Consider the following 13,944-nt stretch of genomic DNA (forward strand, 5'->3'; position numbering starts at 1 on the left):
ACTGGTCTTGGGCTAGCAAACTCAGAATTACTAGCTCTTTTTCATTTGTCCACCTTGGGGTACTTTGTTAGCCCAAAGAAGAAGAGTTGGTAGAACCAAGCAGACAATTGAAAAGCCACTAATTAGCTGCCTGGTAATGTGTTGATCAGGCCATGACCTCTGGGAACTGACTGCAATAGGAAGATACACAGGCAAGCATGGAAAACCAGAAAAGCACCATTATTAGCAACTCTTGATAAAATGATGACATTCCTACGATAACAATGGATGTTAATTGTCCCCTCAAATAAAGTTTCTATGATAATAAGCCTTTGGTCACAGATTTCTGACTAAAGAGTTAGTCATTACAGCACAAATTGTAGCAGAACAGAATAAGGGCTGTAACTCTATTTTCGCAGCTAAGGCAATCTCATGTGCTTTGGTGTTACGTACTGTTGTTAACAAACTAGTTCTAGATGCTGGAGTTATCTCAATCTTTGGAAGCATGGATTTCTGGTGGGAGAGGAGACTTCTGAGGCTTTCCATTGGACACCATCATTATTGTTCCCCTTCTCTGAGGATGGCAGCCCAGTGTGCTTCTGGGAGACAATTTCTCCCTGCATAGTTTCAGGGAGGGTGACACCATCTTCTTAGCTCCAGGGATGGACACAGAACATAGTTCTGCCCAGTCAGGACATTCTGTCTCCCTGGCCACAGTGATGGATCTGAGAAGGACATATGACATGAGACAGACCAGCAAGATTCACACCTGGACTTTTGCTGGAGCCATTGGGAAGAAGGTACCTTCTGCCAAGTTTGTTAAGGTAGTTAGATCCAGGCTAGTTTTGCCACCATCAAGGAAGGGCCAGTTTAAGAATTGAACCAACTCAGAGGAAAGTAGAGACTAAGTAAGACAGATCCCTGGTGTCCTTTTGTGAGCCCCTGAATCCAGCCATGATGGAAGTGGCACTATCCATTGGGCTATTCCATTACAACCAGCCAATAAAGTCCTGTTTGGTTTGGCTTAAGTTATTTTTGAATTGGGTTTCTGTCACTTGCAACCCATGGGTCATGCCAATGGGAAGCAACAGAATGAACCCCACAAAGACTATTTCACAAGCTTCTTAAGCCATTCATCTGAAACTTTATAAACTACTCTTTCTGGTCTAGGAGGGAAAGTGATCAGGCATAAGGGAAGGACAGGAAGCTCTCATAATTGAATCCTCCTGCTACAAACACTTTCCCACACATTTCCTAAGCTATGCGGCAAAAATCTTGTTTCCTTGCCTTCCTTCTGCACAATGTTTTCAAATTCAGAACATATGCTGAAACATTCCAAATGAACTTGACTTCCACTGTTTCTCTTTCTTCAGGAAACCATTTCGCTTTCTGAGGGCTTCCCTATCACCTTGGTGATTTTCTTCCAGTTGTGATTCTTTTAAGAAGCATGAACACCTTCCCATCAGGCCAAGGTCATTAGCCCAGCCACAGCCATCCTGCCCTTGGATCAAGTTCTTCATCAGCATGAATCCCAGAGAGAACACTCAGAGAAAGCAGGTCTGGGTTGCCTTCTCGAACTCATCCCATTGTGCTCACTCTGCTCTTAGTGCCTTCATACCTCAGTGAGGGACTCTAGGCTGTTAATATTTAACAGTTTCTCTGATGTGATTGGATGGAAGTCCTGAGTATCCCAAAATGCCTCACTTGTGTGAAGTTATAAAATCAATTTGCAGCTTATCACCATCCTTGACTCTTCACAAGTAATTTATTGCCCAAACCTGTGCTGTCTTCAAGGAACTTAAAAATAAAACACAGATTGCTTAAAAGAAAACACTCAGTAGTTTTCAACACCACTGCACCAGGGTGAGGGTAACTCAAAGATCCTCTGCATTAGATATATGATAAAAGCTCAAATCTAAAGCCTTGCAGAGAATGACTAGAGCCAAAAGATTAAGGAAATTGTGAAAGAAAGAAAAAATAGTAAGATCTTGCGAAAACTGGGTATGTGACTACAAAGAAAAAGACCAATTGGAAATCATGCTAGAGTTTTTTGCTCAGGAAGTTAAACAACAAATAGAAAACAGCCATGGATTAGAACTGGAAAATTTAAAAGTATCTCTCCTCCTCCTCCTCCTCCTCCTCCTCCTTCTTCTTCTTCTTTTTACAAAACTAATACTGTACTGTAGAAATAGGAATCACCTGTAATTACAATGTCCAAAGATAGACATGATTAAAAATTTAGTGTGTTCCTTTTATGTATAGATATACTCACTAATTTAGAAAGGTAGGATTTTATTAGTATTATTTATTACAATGTGTTTATTTAAGTGCAATATTTATGATCATTCTTCCACATCATTAAAATTCTGAACACGATTTTTTAAATTAATTTTTTCAATTAGTTATTCAGTATTTCAGACTAGAAAGAGGTATAAGAAATAATATCAGGAACACCCTATACCCACCACCCAGCTTAAGAAATAAATAATCACCCCAAAGGCAAAGGAAACAAAAGCAAAAATGAACTTTTGGGATTCATCAAGATCAAAACCTTCTGTACAGCAAAGGAAACAGTCAACAAAACAAAGAGGCAACCCACAAAATGGGAGAGGATATTCGCAAATGACATTACAGACAAAGGGCCGATATCCAAAAACTATAAAGAACTCCTCAAACTCAACACCCAAAAAACAGATAATCACATCAAAAAATGGGCAGAAGGGACGCCTGGGTGGCTTAGTGGATTAAGTCTCTGCCTTCGGCTCGGGTCATGATCCTAGATCGAGCCCCACATCGGGCTCTCTGCTCAGCAGGGAACCTGCTTCCCCCTCTCTCTCTGCCTGCCTCTCTGCCTACTTGTAATAACTCTCTCTCCGTCAAATTAAAAAAAAAAAATAGGCAGAAGACAAGAAGAGACACTTCTCCAAAGAAGTAGCTAACAGACACATGAAAAAATGTTCATCATCATTAGCCATCAGGGAGATTCAAATCAAAACCACATTGAGATACTACCTTATACCAATCAGAATGGCCAAAATCAACAAGACAATAAACAAGCATTGGAGAGGATGTGGAGAAAAGGGAACCCTCTTACACTGTTGGTGGGAACGCAAGTTGGTGCAGCCACTGTGGAAAACAGTGTGGAGATTCCTTAAGAAATTAAAAATAGAGCTTCCTTATGACCCTGCAATTGCACTACTGGGTATTTACCCCAAAGATACAGATGTAGTGAAAAGAAGGGCCATCTGTACCCCAATGTTCATAGCAGTACCCCCATGGTCACCAAACTGTGGAAAGAACCAAGATGCCCTTCAACAGACAAATGGATAAGGAGGTGGTCCATATATACAATGGAGTCTTATGCCTCCATCAGAAAGGATGAATACCCAACTTTTGTATCAACATGGACGGGACTGGAAGAGATTATGCTGAGTGTAATAAGTCAAGCAGAGTAAGTCAATTATCATACAGTTTCACTTACTTGTGGAGCATAATGAATAACTCGGAGGACATTGGGAGATGGAGAGGAGAAGTGAGTTGGGGGAAATCGGAGGGGGAGACAAACCATGAGACTGTGGGCTCTGAGAAACAAACTGAGGGTTTTGGAGGGGCGGTGGGGGGGCGGTTGGGTAAGCCTGGTGGTGGGTATTATGGAGGGCATGTATTGCATGGAGCACTGGGTGTGGTGCATAAACAATGAATTTTGGAACACACACACACACACACACACACAAATTAAATTAAATTTAGAAAGAAAAAAAAAAAAAGAAAGAATCACAGACACAGTTGAAATTTTCTATATATACCTCTGGAATAATAGTCTCCTCCCATCTTGCCCCTTAAGTTTGATTTTTTTCCTGGATACATAATGTTACCTCATAGAAATGTAGCATGATCTTTTTAATTCTTGATTGTTCAGCATTTAGACTATTGCCAAATTTTCATTATTATAGAAAACACTAAAATGAACATCACTATATACACATCTTCACACACACATCTGTGATTGTTTCCTCAAGACAAATTCCTAGAAGTAAAATTGCTGTTGCCGAACAGTAAGAACATTTCTACGTATTGCCATGTTACCCACCATAGAAGTTCCAACCAAGTACACCCAGCATTATCAGAAAGAGCTTACAAAGTAGCTGCACATGGAACACAGGGAAACTTCATAAGGTTTCTTTCTAGTTCATCTTTTCAACTAGCTTCCAGGTGTCCGCTCCTGGGTGCAGGCTCTGTGCTGGGCACTGAGCGTACACAGACAAGTACAGTCCTGACCATCTAGCAGAGAAGGGTGGTGCTGGAACAGGAAATGTGTGTACTGGAGAGGCAGCCTAGCAAAATGGTTAGATCACTGCTGTGGGTGCCCAACTCCCCCCGTGGGCAAGTTATTTAAACCCCCTGTGCCCCAGTTTCCTTACCTATAAAACAAGGATAGTCAAACTTGCCCAGCATAATCCATAAATCGAAGGCTAAGAAGACACGAAGCCCAGGGCCACTTGCTCAGAAGGCAGTGTTATTAACTCACCTACATTCAGAGTATCTGCTGGGAAAAGCGAAGTATGGGAAAGGAGGACAGAGCTGCCAGTCAGAAGATAAAAAACAAATGTAGAGCATGGGCAGTGGGGAGAGCAACAAGGTTTGTGCTCATGGAACAAAAATGCAATTATTTTCCAGAAGAAGAGGGCCTGGACAATGCTCCATGCCCGTGCTCCCTTGTCCCTGCCTGTATGTCGCCTCCAAAACAGATGAACTAAATGCTTCATGACTGTGATCCACTCCACCTGCCTGAGGCTACCCCTGAGCCAGAGGCAAACTATACAAGGGGCTGGGCTCCCGTGGAGAGGGGTGTGTTTTCTGTCACCAAGGAATAAAAGAAATTGCTTTCTCTCATCACACTGTCAATACAATCTCAATGCATTCATGTACCCTCTGTATCATCATGTAGAAAAAAGCACACTACAAAGAGTATGTTGCATAAGATCTCATATATTTATATAGATAGATAGATAGATATAGCTATAATTCATTCATTCATATAATAATGCATTAAAAAGTTTTACTGAAAATAAACGAACAACAGAAAAACAAAAACAGACTCATAAATACAGAGAAAAAACTGACAGTTGCCAAAGGGAAAGGGAGCGGGGGCGTGGGGGAATGGATGAAATAGGTGAAGGTGATTAAGACATACAAACTTCCAGTTATAAAATAATTAACCACCAGGATAAGAAGTACAGCACAGGGAATAGAGCTAATAATATTGTAACAACATTGGTGACAATAAAGACACTCATCATGGTGAGCATTGCACAGTGTATAAAACTGTGGAATCCCTATGTTGTCCACATGAAACAAATATAACATTGTATGTTTTAAAAAAAAAAAAAAAGTATTTATTGAGTGCTTACTCCATGTCAGGCCCTGTGCTACCACCTGGGGGATATAATGAGATTGGGGACCCTGCTGTAGGGAAGTTTCCATTCCAGCAACAGAGACTGACATGAATGGATTACATCATATACTTAAATATTGTTTGATTTCTATTTAAAAAAAAAATCACAGTGTAGAGATTCCTTAAGAAATTAAAAATAGAGCTTCCCTATGACCCTGCAATTGCACTACTGGGTATTTGTCCCAAAGATACAGATGTAGTGAAAAGAAGGGCCATCTGTACTCCAGTGTTCATAGCAGCAATGGCTTCAGTTGCCAAACTGTGGAAAGAACCAAGATGCCCTTCAACGGACGAATGGAGAAGGAAGATGTGGTCCATATACACTATGGAGTATTATGCCTCCATCAGAAAGGATGAATACCCAACTTTTGTAGCAACATGGACGGGACTGGAAGAGATTATGCTGAGTGAAATAAGTCAAGCAGAGAGAGTCAATTATCATATGGTTTCACTTATTTGTGGAGCATAACAAATAGCATGGAGGACATAGGGAGATGGAGAGGAGAAGGAGTTGAGGGAAATTGGAAGGGGAGGTGAACCATGAGAGAGTATGGATCCTGAAAAACAACCTGAGGGTTTTGAAGGGGCGGGGGGTGGGAGGTTGGGGGAGCGAAATGGTGGGTATTATGGAGGGCACTTATGGCATGGAGCACTGGGTGTGGTGCATAAACAATGAATTCTGGTACACTGAAAAGATACTAAAAAAATTTAAAAATTTTTTAAAAAGAAGGAACAAACTTGATAGAAACAGCAAAAAAAAAAAAAAAAAAAAAATCATGGTAAGGTGCTCCTGGGCTAATACAAAAAAAAACGAACTTTTTTTTGGCTTCAGAATAATGACTCATCTGTAACAGCTATAGGACGAAGAGGGAGCTAAGAAAATGAAAACACAACAAAGCCAATAAAAAATGAACCAGGTCAAAGAAAGCACAAAAAGCCATGGAGAAGGGTAAAAGCACAGATACCTTCGGAAGGGCAGCGGACAGAGAGGACACTGGTATTTCTAAGAATCTCATTCAATCTGTTCCAGAACAAGGGTTGGGAAACGTTTCCTATAAAGGGCCCAATAGTAAATATTTTGGGCTTTGGGGGCTGCACGGTCTCTGCCAACGCAGCATGAAAGCAGCCAGCGACAGACAATACGTGGATGAATGGGCATGGCTGTGTTCCAGAAAACTTTATTTATAGATACAAGAGTCGAATTCTGTATGAGTTTCATGAATCATGAAAAAGTCTTTTCCTTTTAATATTTTTTAACCATTTAAATAAGAATCATTCTTCACTTGCATGGTAGATTTGGTCCATGCACCACAGATCGCCTAGCCCTGATTTAAACAGCTATATAATAGTCTACTTCATGGATAGTCCAAAATGGCTTTTTTAAGATTTTATTTCTTTGCGAGAAGAGAGAGAGAGAGAGCAGGAGGAGGAGCAGAGGGAGAGGGACAAACAGACTATACGTTGAGCACAGAGCCTCACACAGGAGCTGGATCTCATGACCCTGAGATCATGACCTGAGCCAGAATCAAGAGTCGAGCACTTAACCAACTGAGCCCTCCAGGTCTGCCACCAAAATATTTTTAACAAATCTCCAACTGGTGGACATGTAGTTTGTTTCCAGTTTTTGCCTATGATACACGGCGCTATGATGAACACTGTACATGCATCTTTGCATCCTTGAGTGTGTAAATGACTGTTTTCTACCTGTCTCCACTCCCATATCCCCAGCACGAGCCCATTTGAGAAAACGGTATGAGAGGGATTCTTGAAACAGTCCTGCTGAGTTCCAAATGCAGAGGATGATACTGCCTCTTTCATTCAGCAGCCTAATAATTCTATTTATAAAGGGCTGTCAAATTGCCGGCTATGAGTTATTCCATATGAACCCTGCTGCTTGTTTTCAGTGATCCACTGGGCTCAGGTTTTGCAGAATTTCAAGATGGCCTTCGAAGGTTCATTCAGGAGGCTGTCAGAAACACTCCACAGCCATGGGCCAGCCCACCCTGCCTTGAGGAGAGACCCCTGCTCCCAAAGTCCATCATCACCAGCTTCCTTCCCTATCTTTGTTTTAGACACTCAGCTTGATATGAGAGCTCCTTCTTACCTCCCCTGAAACTCAGACACTTGGATGGAGGTGGTACACTGGTAGATTCTTTTCCCCAAGGATCCTCAACTTCTACTTATGTGTGGCTATCACCATCCTGTCTATACAATTCCTACTTTTTGCCTTTGTTTCATCCCTCCAAGTTTTACAGAAAATGTTTATTTTAATTTTTTTGCATTTTTATTTTTATTTTTTTGCAAAAGGAATGCGGACTTACTACTATGGGAAAAACATTCAACTCTCTAAAGTATACTATGAAAGTCTTCCCTTCTGTGCCCCCATTCTTACAGGCAGCTGTTATTCTTGTTTTTTTTTTTTTTTAAAGATTTTACTTACTTATTTAATTGACAGAGAGACAGTGAGAGAAGGAACACAAGCGGGGGGAGTGGGAGAGGGAGAAGCAGGCTTCCCACTGAGCAGAGAGCCCGTTGTGGGACTCAATCCCAGGACCCAGGGATCATGACCTGAGCCCAAGGCAGATGCCCAGTGACTGAGCCCCCCAAGTGCCCTGAGACAGCTGTTATTCTCAGACACACTGGGGCTCTGGCTGCAGAACTGCTAGTCTGTATGGCCTTAAATAAGTCACTCAACTTCTCTGAGGCTTAAGGTCTCTGTATGTAAAATAAGAGTGATGATTCCTGTCGCCTTAGCTGGAAATCATGCTTACAAAACATTTAACACTTAGCACAGTGCCCAACTGTAATAAATGCCCAAAAAACACTTGCTATGTTATCATTCCTCTGTGCAAATGCAATCATAATTTTAATATCATGTATAAATTTTTTTTAAAGATTATTTATTTATTTATTTGATAGAGAGAGATCACAAGCAGGCAGAGAGGCAGGCAGAGAGAGAGAGGAGGAAGCAGGCTCCCTGCCGAGCAGAGAGCCCCATGCGGGACTCGATCCCAGGACCCTGAGATCATGACCTGAGCCAAAGGCAGTGGCTTAACCCACTGAGCCACCCAGGCGCCCCATCGTGTATAATTTTTAAATGGTACCTTCCTGTGCGTAAATTTTTGTAATTGTTTAATGCTTAATTCATCTGGAACATTTATCTTATTCTTAATCTTATTCTCTTCAATAACTTTGTAATATTCCAAGGCATTGGTATCATATTATTTGTTTAATCCTTTGACTATTGATGGTTATTTAGGTTTTCGATGCTGGAAGGAAAATCCTTGAACATACAGGTTTGGGCATTAATGGGAATATTTTCTTAAGATGAATTTCCAAAAATGTAATTCCTCTGTCTATAGGTACTTTTTATTTTAAACGTCTTTTATTTTAATAGTTATGGCCCAAGGCAGACTCTTCTGTTCACCTCCCAGAATATTTCCAGCTTTCTCCCATTTAAGGCCTCACAGGGTTGGTCCCCTTGCTGGTACAAAGACCGTGTGACTTGGCCACTAAGTAATGAGTACAAGGGACAGATGTCATCACCATTTTACTACCACTTTCAAACCTTCCAGAACCTTCTTTATCTTCTGCCTCAGTGAGCAGCTGTATTCCAGATAATGACTGCTCCACCTGTGTACTGGGGACAATGTGGGACAGAGTCTCATCTGACCCACCACAAACAAACACACACACGCACACACACATATACACACGAGAATGAGAAATAAACATCCGTTGTTATACATCACCATCACTTGGGAGTTGTTGGCTACTGCATTTAACCTGATACACTGCCAAGTTCCTGTCCCAAAAAGCCTTTATCAACTCACATGCCTACAAAAAGTAAATGAAAGAGCCACGAGGCTATACCGCTTTTGCAGTGTTTGTTAATTTTACAGATTTCTCCTTTCCATTAGTCTTATTAGGGATGATCAGGGGCAAAAAAGATGTGTGATGCCTCAGCTACTTACTAAGGCTTTCTTAATAGTACATGCCTTCTTATTTATTAGCAAATCCCATTTTTTCAGAAAACCTTACCATGTCAACATATAACTAAAGGCCCTTCCCGTGTTCTTTAAAGGTCTTTTCCCCTGAACATGATCGAATTCCCTGTTGCTGACCAGATCTTAGTTTTGCTAGCTTTACCAAGGGTGCCATAATCCCAGCATCTTGATTTCCACAAGAGACGTTTTTTCCCTTCATAGACAAATGAGCAGCCACTCTGTTGCATATCTGATTATACTGAATAGTCCTTTTGAAAAAAAAAAAATCACATTAACAATTCTGTATCTCAGGGCACCTGAATGGTTCAGTGGGTTAAGCCTCTGCCTTTGGCTCAGATCATGGTCTCAGGGTCCTGAGATCGAGCCTCACATCGGGCGCTCTGCAACCCCCTCTCTGCCTGCCTACTTGTGATCTCTCTCTCTCTCTGTGTCAAATAAATAAATAAAATCTTAAGGAAAAAAAATTCTGTATCTCTTATTTTTAACACGGGGAGATAAATGTAGGTGTGGATCCCAAATCTTTCCAGTCTTAAAGAACCAGCTCAAAAGCCATTTACTTCATGAAGCCCTTACTCACAGTCCTTAGCTCAAGGTAATGACTCCCTCCTCTAAATACCATGTACATTTCCACATCTTTTTCATTACACTCACTTTGTAGAATTGCAATGAGGGGTCTGTTTTGCGAACTGACACTTCCAGTTTCCCCTTTACAATCACATCATGCATTTATTTGCAACATGCATTACAAAGTTATTCATTGGGTAGAAGCTCTCACTAGGAGAAAAGGAACCATATGATGTGGAAAAAACCTAAAAGCCTTAAAAACTGAATGCTTACATTCTCAAACCCCTAATGCAATCTTGTATTTGTTTTTCTACAAATTAAATGATTCTTCTACTGAGAAAACCCAGGAAGAAAGGGAACAAAGGATGTAGTTTATGATAGCCATTGACATCGGAAAAAACTCTCCACTGGAATGTATCTATCTCTTGCTTGGAAGAATGGACTAGGACAGTGTGAACTGACTCGGGCCAGTCTGGTTAATTACGAACTACTAGGCTTCCTTGTAGACTTAAGTTCCCAGAGGGCACAATGTTGTTTAGCAAACAGTAGTTCAAGACATGGTTAGAGATAGGTCAGCAGAAACTACCTCCCCCAACCTTGCTGTAATAAAAGTGAATCTAGCACCAAATTCTGTCACAGAAACATTTATTAGCGACTTATCAGCAAACAGGCACAAGAACACTCAAATAACTTCCAAGCTCAATGACTTACCACCTCTCTGCTTTATGGGTTCCAACTATTCTTTGCAGGACAAATTCTCTTGAAACAGACACAACATTATTGAGGCAGGATTCAGTTAGCCTCCTAGCCAGCATAAGGCAACCAAAATCATCTAAGATATTGGAAGGCAGTAGGACCATGTTAGAATCAAGCCACAATTCCAAAAGTTAGATGGTAAAGGGCTCACTGGAGCTTTATGTCCCATTTATGTAAGATTGGATAGTAAGTGTCTCTAAAATTTTTTAGTCCATCTACATCTCTCGAATACCAGTCATTTTGCCAATGAAAACCCCTGCTAACATTCCATATGCTATTAACAAGACCTTTGGTATTGGTGAAGGAGAAATATAGTTGAAGCACTTGTGGTTAAATTCATCTGGAGTGTGGTCTTATGAATAAATGTAAACTAGCCCTTTCTGGAGCATATCCCCAGTCAGACAGTCTGCCCCTGGGGTGTAGCTTAAAACTAATCAACCACATATTTAGTTCATATTATCTCCGCTGGCACGATTTAAAATCAATCGTGAACATCAAAACACAAGAGGTCACTCATGTGAGAGTTGGAAGCACAAAAATTAGGGTATTTAAGCCAGTCCTTGAAACCAGGGGTGGAGGTGAATACCAGACACAGGAGACACTTTTCTGTGTATCTCTGGTTATATTAACCTGTGTGGCAGTGTAATTAAAAGGAGAGTTTCATTCACTAGGAAGATATATCTCCTCATACGGCACCTGTGCTAGTGGGAAAAGCTGAGCGGTGAGCCTCAGCTGACCAAATTTATTAGGGAAGCCCTATTCCATTTCCTCTCCCTACCTCCATCTCATTACAAGCATCTAACAAGTTCTAACTAACTGTTACAAGTTGTAACCTACAGCTCTTTAAGATTGGGCATAACCAGCGGTAGCCTTTATTCCTTCTTCATTGTCTTTAAGAAGGATATAAAAGAGGCAACACCTGTTCTTGACCCTTCCTGCAACTGCTCCTTCTCACCCCCATCTGAACCTCACGACCCCAGTACAGATGTGGAGTTGACACAGATGGAGTGTTGAAAGAGGTGGCTCCGGACGACCCTTATTCCCCTCTCTCTTCCCCATTATCACTGCTCTCGGGGACAACTACACGTTCTCTGGCCATGGGATTTTGCGCAGCATCTCACTGTGTCCATGTAATTCCTCCACCAAGCCAAGGTGCAGCATTTTAAGGTACAAATACCTGCACATGGCCTCGTATGATTCCTTCAGTACTTACATTAAGTCTTTTATTTTTTTATTTTATCTTTTTAAGTGTGTTTAAAACGTGTTTTTAGGTCAGTGTTAATGGATAAAAATTTCCCATTTCAGGTCTTTGTGTTATTAATTGCATTTTTCCTGAGAGGTGGCCTTGGCATGTGATAAGGACTGTCTGTGTTTGCAGGCCTGTTTATGACCCTGTTAGAGAACACCAGGCACAGGATCCACACTTCTCTCAATTTTCTATGTCCAGTGTCTAGCTCAGCGCAACAGAACATAATTTTTGGCCTTCAATCTGAACTTTGTGAGCAGGTGGTTGGGCACTTCCATGACTTGCGAACAATTACCGGTTATTTGTGCTTAGTTTGACTGTAATCCCGGCTGCATATAGACTTAACTTTGTTCTGAAATTATTTTTGCTGCTCAATGTGTTTAACTGCATCCTAAGTGCACATAGAAGAAGTTTAGAATGTAGTTCATTTTATTTTTTCCTCTAGTACTATTTCTACATTTTTACAGAAGGATGGTAGGCATTGCACCAAGCCTACAGAATTTTTGCATAAAATTAAGTCAGTAGTTGCCATTTTTTAAGAGGCTCCAAATTGTGGGGATGATTGGTAGCTAAGCAATTGTATAACTAGAATAAACCCTGGAGATAATTTAATAGTACCGATGTACATTTCTTGTGTGCTTACTATGTGAAAGGCTTTGTGCTAAGTACCTTAAAAACATGTTCTCAATCACCCTTTTTTCTTTTTACCTCAGACTCTAGTATGACTTGGCACCGCACCATTACGGATCCTGTCTTCATTGAGAATGTTGATATTTTGTTCAGCGTGAATTTTTTTGCATTAATTTTGACTTTTTAAAAATATGGTATTAAAATATTATTTATCTCGATTGCTGAGTTTTTTGGCATCCTCTTAAATTTTGTACTCTATTTCTGGCAACAGCTTTAAAAGATTAGGACTATTCTTTTTCTCCCTTTAGAGATGAGGACATTGGAAGTCAGAAAGTTGTTGCATTTTCCCTTGGCTTAAAAGTGCCAGTAATGGGGGCACCTGGGTGGCTCAGTGGGTTAAAGCCTCTGCCTTTGGCTCAGGTCATGATCCTAGGGTCCTGGGATCAAGCCCTGCATTGGGGCTCTCTGCTCAGCAGGGAGCCTGCTTCCCCCTCTCTCTCTCTGCCTGCCTCTTTGCCTACTTGTGATCTCTGTCTGTCAAATAAATAAATAAAATCTTAAAAAAAAAAAAAAAGTGCCAGTAATGGTAGAACCAAAACTGAAATCCAGATGACTTGACAGATCAGCCCTCAGCTTAGGCACATAATTTCACAGATGGGGAAAATGAGAAGCAGAGGGGTGTGGGGACGGTTGGAGTTGCTCAAGAGCTCCACAGCAGAAACAAACTAGAACCCAGAGTTCCTTACCTGTCACTAAAGAAGCACCATGAGTTTTTCATTGTAGACGCATCACAATTAATCTCAAAGCTGCCTCAGTGTGCAGAATTCATTCTTTCAGTGTTTATTAAGCGGCCCCTGCATGCTACACACTATGTACATGGTATAATGATGGCTGACCTCCCTCGAATGGAAGCTGGGAAAGGGTAGTCTTAGAAGCCACTCATCCATTCATTCATTCACTCTCTTAAGCTCTGGGTTATACTGAAGAATAAGAGTCCAAGAGGTCCACTGAAAAGAGAAGTACAGAGATATGCAACTAAAAAATTCGGTTAGGGGCGCCTGGCTGGCTCAGTTGTTGGGTGTCTGCCTTCGGCTCAGGTCATGATCCCAGGGTCCTGGGATCGAGTCCCGCATCCCGCTCCCTGCTCAGCAGGAGGTCTGCTTCTCCCTCTCCCACTCCCCCTGCTTGTGTTCCCTCTCTTGCTGTGTCTCTCTGTCAAATAAATAAGTAAAATCTTAAAAAAAAAAAATTGGGTTGACATATAATACGTTCAACCATGGAGGGACTCAAAATTACAGAGCATCTGT

Source organism: Mustela erminea, chromosome 1 (assembly GCF_009829155.1).
Source record: "Mustela erminea isolate mMusErm1 chromosome 1, mMusErm1.Pri, whole genome shotgun sequence".
Taxonomy (NCBI): Eukaryota; Metazoa; Chordata; class Mammalia; order Carnivora; family Mustelidae; genus Mustela; species Mustela erminea.